We start from the raw sequence: 6,655 nt of genomic DNA, 5'->3' as shown, positions 1-6,655 counted from the left end.
GATACACGCTTCATATGCACATATGCACATATGCACATATGCTTCATATGCACATGCGCACATGTGTTTCATATGCACAAATGCTTCATATGCAAGCATATGCCACATGCGATGTGCAATCATATGTGATCTGCAAGCATATGCGATCTGCAAGCATATGCGATCTGCAAGCGTATGCGATCTGCAAGCATATGCCACATCCGATGTGCAAGCATATGCGATCTGCAAGCATATGCGATCTGCAAGCATATGCCAGATGCGATCTGCAAGCATATGCCAGATGCGATCTGCAAGCATATGCCACATTCGATGTGCAAACATATGCGATCTGCAAGCATATGCAATCTGCAAGCATATGCCACATTCGATGTGCAAGCATATGCGATATGCAAGCAGATGCAGTCTTCTGTTACATAACAGTAATGCCGTACACGCCGTACATGCCGTATATGCCGTACATATGCACATATGCACATATGCACCTATGCTTCATATGCACATGCGCACATGTGTTTCATATGCACAAATGCTTCATATGCAAGCATATGCCACATGCGATGTGCAGCTTCATATGCTTCATATGCTACATATGCACATATGCTTCATGCACATATGCACATATGCACATATGCACATATGCACATATGCTTCATATGCACATATGCACATGTGTTTCATATGCACAAATGCTTCATATGCAAGCATATGCCACATGCGATGTGCAATCATATGTGATCTGCAAGCATATGCGATCTGCAAGCATATGCGATCTGCAAGCATATGCCACATTCGATGTGCAAGCATATGCGATCTGCAAGCATATGCGATCTGCAAGCATATGCCAGATGCGATCTGCAAGCATATGCCACATTCGATGTGCAAACATATGCGATCTGCAAGCATATGCGATCTGCAAGCATATGCAATCTGCAAGCATATACCGCATTCGATGTGCAAGCATATGCGATATGAAGCATATGCGATCATAGCTATGCAATGCTACGCTATGCTACGCTATGCTATGCTACGCTATGCTACGCTATGCTACGCTACGCTACGCTACGCTACGCTACGCTATGCTACGCTATGCTACGCTACGCTACGCTACGCTACGCTACGCTATGCTACGCTATGCTACGCTATGCTACGCTATGCTACGCTATGCTACGCTATGCTACGCTATGCTACGCTATGCTACGCTATGCTACGCTATGCTACGCTATGCTACGCTATGCTACGCTATGCTACGCTATGCTACGCTATGCTACGCTATGCTACGCTATGCTACGGAGCTACGGCCCACTCGCGCGAACAGCGCGCTCTAGTAGTCTAGCGGAGGCCTTAGGCCGATTCGCTGTCCGTCCGTCTGTCCATCTGTCCACCCCGCGCAGGTTCAATCCCCGGCGCGCGCGCGTCCTTTTCTTTGCGCACTTTTTTTTCTTTTTTTTTCTTCGTATGCTTCATATGCTTCATATGCTTCATATGCTTCATATGCACATATGCACATATGCACATATGCACATGTGCACATATGCTTCATATGCACATATGCACATGTGTTTCATATGCACAATTGCTTCATATGCAAGCATATGCCACATGCGCTGTGCAATCATATGTGATCTGCAAGCATATGCGATCTGCAAGCATATGTGATCTGCAAGCATATACGATCTGCAAGCATATGTCATCTGCAAGCATATGCGATCTGCAAGCATATGCCAGATGCGATCTGCAAGCATATGCCAGATGCGATCTGCAAGCATATGCCACATTCCATGTGCAAGCATATGCGATCTGCAAGCATATGCGATCTGCAATCATATGCCAGATGCGATCTGCAAGCATATGCCACATTCGATGTGCAAGCAGATGCGATCTGCAAGCATATACGATCTATGCTATGCTGTGATATGCCGTACGCGCTATGCTATGCTACGCTATGCCGTACGCGCTATGCTATGCCGTACGCGCTTGCGACAGCGCCGTGCAACACGCAATCTGCAAGCATATACGATCTGCAGGCATATGCGATCTGCAAGCATATGCGATCTGCAATCATATGCCAGATGCGATCTGCAAGCATATGCCACATTCCATGTGCAAGCATATGCGATCTGCAAGCATATACGATCTATGCTATGCTGTGCTATGTCGTACGCGCTATGCTATGCTACGCTATGCCGTACGCGCTGTGCTATGCCGTACGCGCTTGCGACAGCACCGTGCAACGCGCAATCTGCAAGCATATGCGATCTGCAAGCATATGCGATCTGCAAGCATATGCGATCTGCAATCATATGCCAGATGCGATCTGCAAGCATATGCCACATTCGATGTGCAAGCATATGCGATCTGCAAGCATATACGATCTATGCTATGCTGTGATATGCCGTACGCGCCATGCTATGCTTCGCTATGCCGTACGCGCTATGCTATGCCGTACACGCTTGCGGCAGCGCCGTGCAACGCGCGATCTGCAAGCATATACGATCTGCAAGCATATGCGATCTGCAAGCATATGCGATCTGCAATCATATGCCAGATGCGATCTGCAAGCATATGCCACATTCCATGTGCAAGCATATGCGATCTGCAAGCATATACGATCTATGCTATGCTGTGATATGCCGTACGCGCTATGCTATGCTTCGCTATGCCGTACGCACTATGCTATGCCGTACGCGCTTGTGACAGCGCCGTGCAACGCGCAATCTGCAAGCATATACGATCTGCAAGCATATGCGATCTGCAATCATATGCCAGATGCGACCTGCAAGCATATGCCACATTCGATGTGCAAGCATATGCGATCTGCAAGCATATGCGATCTGCAAGCATATGCAATCTGCAGCATATGCTGCATTCGATGTGCAAGCATATGCGATATGCAAGCCTATGCGATCTGCAAGCATATGCAATCTGCAAGCAGATGCAGTCTTCTGTTACATAACAGTAATGCCGTACACGCTTGATACACGCTTCATATGCACATATGCACATATGCACATATGCTTCATATGCACATGCGCACATGTGTTTCATATGCACAAATGCTTCATATGCAAGCATATGCCACATGCGATGTGCAATCATATGTGATCTGCAAGCATATGCGATCTGCAAGCATATGCGATCTGCAAGCGTATGCGATCTGCAAGCATATGCCACATCCGATGTGCAAGCATATGCGATCTGCAAGCATATGCGATCTGCAAGCATATGCCAGATGCGATCTGCAAGCATATGCCAGATGCGATCTGCAAGCATATGCCACATTCGATGTGCAAACATATGCGATATGCAAGCATATGCGATATGCAAGCATATGCCACATTCGATGTGCAAGCATATGCGATCTGCAACCATATACGATCTGCAAGCATATGCGATCTGCAAGCATATGTCAGATGCGATCTGCAAGCATATGCCACATTCGATGTGCAAGCATATGCGATATGCAAGCCTATGCGATCTGCAAGCATATGCCACATTCGATGTGCAAGCATATGTGATATGCAAGCCTATGCGATATGCAAGCATATGCCACATTCGATGTGCAAGCATATGCGATCTGCAACCATATACGATCTGCAAGCATATGCGATCTGCAAGCATATGTCAGATGCGATCTGCAAGCATATGCCACATTCGATGTGCAAGCATATGCGATATGCAAGCCTATGCGATCTGCAAGCATATGCCACATTCGATGTGCAAGCATATGTGATATGCAAGCCTATGCGATCTGCAAGCATATGCTACATTCGATGTGCAAGCATATGCGACCTGCAAGCATATACGATCTGCAAGCATATGCGATCTGCAAGCATATGCCAGATTCGATGTGCAAGCATATGCTCGATGTGCAACCATATACGATCTGCAAGCATATGCGATCTGCAAGCATATGTCAGATGCGATCTGCAAGCATATGCCACATTCGATGTGCAAGCATATGCGATATGCAAGCCTATGCGATCTGCAAGCATATGCCACATTCGATGTGCAAGCATATGTGATATGCAAGCCTATGCGATCTGCAAGCATATGCTACATTCGATGTGCAAGCATATGCGACCTGCAAGCATATACGATCTGCAAGCATATGCGATCTGCAAGCATATGCCAGATGCGATCTGCAAGCATATGCCACATTCGATGTGCAAGCATATGCGATATGCAAGCATATGCGATCTGCAAGCATATGCGATCTGCAAGCATATGCGATCTGCAAGCATATGCCAGATGCGATCTGCAAGCATATGCCAGATGCGATCTGCAAGCATATGCGATCTGCAAGCATATGCAATCTGCAAGCGTATGCCACATTCGATGTGCAAGCATATGCGATATGCAAGCCTATGCGATCTGCAAGCATATGCAATCTGCAAGCAGATGCAGTCTTCTGTTACATAACAGTAATGCCGTACACGCTTGATACATGCTTCATATGCACATATGCACAAATGCACCTATGCTTCATATGCACATGCGCACATGTGCTTCATATGCACAAATGCTTCATATGCAAGCATATGCCACATGCGATGTGCAGCTTCATATGCTTCATATGCTTCATATGCACATATGCACAAATGCAAATATGCTTCAGATGCACATATGCACATATGCACATATGCACATATGCACATATGCACATATGCACATATGCACATATGCACATATGCACATATGCACATATGCACATATGCACATATGCACATATGCTTCATATGCACATATGCACATATGCACATATGCACCTGTGTTTCATATGGACAAATGCTTCATATGCAAGCATATGCCACATGCGATGTGCAATCATATGTGATCTGCAAGCATATGCGATCTGCAAGCATATGCGATCTGCAAGCATATGCCACATCCGATGTGCAAGCATATGCGATCTGCAAGCATATGCGATCTGCAAGCATATGCCAGATGCGATCTGCAAGCATATGCCACATTCGATGTGCAAACATATGCGATCTGCAAGCATATGCAATCTGCAAGCATATGCCACATTCAATGTGCAAGCATATGCGATATGCAAGCCTATGCGATCTGCAAGCATATGCAATCTGCAAGCAGATGCAGTCTTCTGTTACATAACAGTAATGCCGTACCCGCTTAATACACGCTTCATATGCACATATGCACATATGCACCTATGCTTCATATGCACATGCGCACATGTGTTTCATATGCACAAATGCTTCATATGCAAGCATATGCCACATGCGATGTGCAATCATATGTGATCTGCAAGCATATGCGATCTGCAAGCATATGCGATCTGCAAGCATATGCCACATTCGATGTGCAAGCATATGCGATCTGCAAGCATATGCGATCTGCAAGCATCTGCCAGATGCGATCTGCAAGCATATGCCACCTTCGATGTGCAAACATATGCGATCTGCAAGCATATGCGATCTGCAAGCATATGCAATCTGCAAGCATATACCGCCTTCGATGTGCAAGCATATGCGATATGCAAGCATATGCGATCATAGCTATGCTATGCTACGGTATGCTACGCTATGCTATGTGCTACGCTATGCTACGCTATGCTACGGAGCTACGGCCCACTCGCGCGAACAGCGCGCTCTAGTCCGTCCGTCGCCGTAGCTCCTACGAAGTAGGAAAGCGGAGGCCTTAGGCCGATCCGGCGTCCGTCTGTCCGTCGTTCCGTCTCTCCGTCTGTCCACCCAGTCGTCGGTTCAACCCCTAGTGCGCCGCTTTTTTCTTTTTGCGCGCCGCTTTTCTTCTTTTTTTTCTTCGTATGCTTCATATGCTTCATATGCTATGCTTCATATGCTTCATATGCACATATGCATCTTATGCGATATGCGATATGCAGCGATAGCAGATCGCAAACTTCAACGTGCAAATTTCAGCACACGCACATATGCATGATATGCTTCATATGCTTCATATGCTTGATATGCACATATGCACATCTGCGTCTTATGCGATATGCGATATGCAGCGATAGCAGGTCGCAAACTTCAACGTGCAAACTTCAACACGCGCACTTCACGATACGTGCACACGCACATATGCATGATATGCTTCATATGCTTCATATGCTTGATATGCACATATGCATATTATGCGATATGCGATATGCAGCGATAGCAGATCGCAAACTTCAACGTGCAAACTTCAACACACGCACATATGCATGATATGCTTCATATGCTTCATATGCTTGATATGCACATATGCACATCTGCATCTTATGCGATATGCGATATGCAGCGATAGCAGATCGCAAACTTCAACGTGCAACCTTCACCACGCAAATTTCGACGCGCAAACTGCTGCCGAACTTTGCACGTTTAACTACTATATTCCTAATTTCAACGCACGAAGCCCGACACGTAAGGCTAAACATCCAAACTTCGACGCGCAGCAAACTTTTACACACAGCTCGCCGTGCAATATTGAACACACAACGTCACACGCGCACTTCGATGCGCAAACGTTAGAGCACACGTGCAACCGTAGTGCGCAATTCAAGTGCGCATGGTGCGCAAAGTTCAACGTGCATACTTCGACATGCGAACTTCAACAAGCGAGCTGTTGCTGCACTTTGGATGTTGAAATACTATATTTCTATCAATTTCAACGCACGAAGCCCGACACG

General features: G+C 46.3%; 1 protein-coding gene across 1 annotated transcript in view; it reads left to right on the top strand.

The window, feature by feature from the left end:
- The window catches only part of VOLCADRAFT_89824 (uncharacterized protein), a gene marked incomplete at both ends in the record, with an annotated part of 35,308 nt that overhangs the window by 14,106 nt on the left and 14,547 nt on the right, over positions 1 to 6,655 (top strand). The gene's annotated exons all lie outside the window — the stretch shown is intronic.

Source organism: Volvox carteri (assembly GCF_000143455.1).
Source record: "Volvox carteri f. nagariensis unplaced genomic scaffold VOLCAscaffold_14, whole genome shotgun sequence".
NCBI classification, from domain to species: Eukaryota; Viridiplantae; Chlorophyta; class Chlorophyceae; order Chlamydomonadales; family Volvocaceae; genus Volvox; species Volvox carteri.
This window is presented reverse-complemented; position numbering and strand designations above follow the sequence as displayed.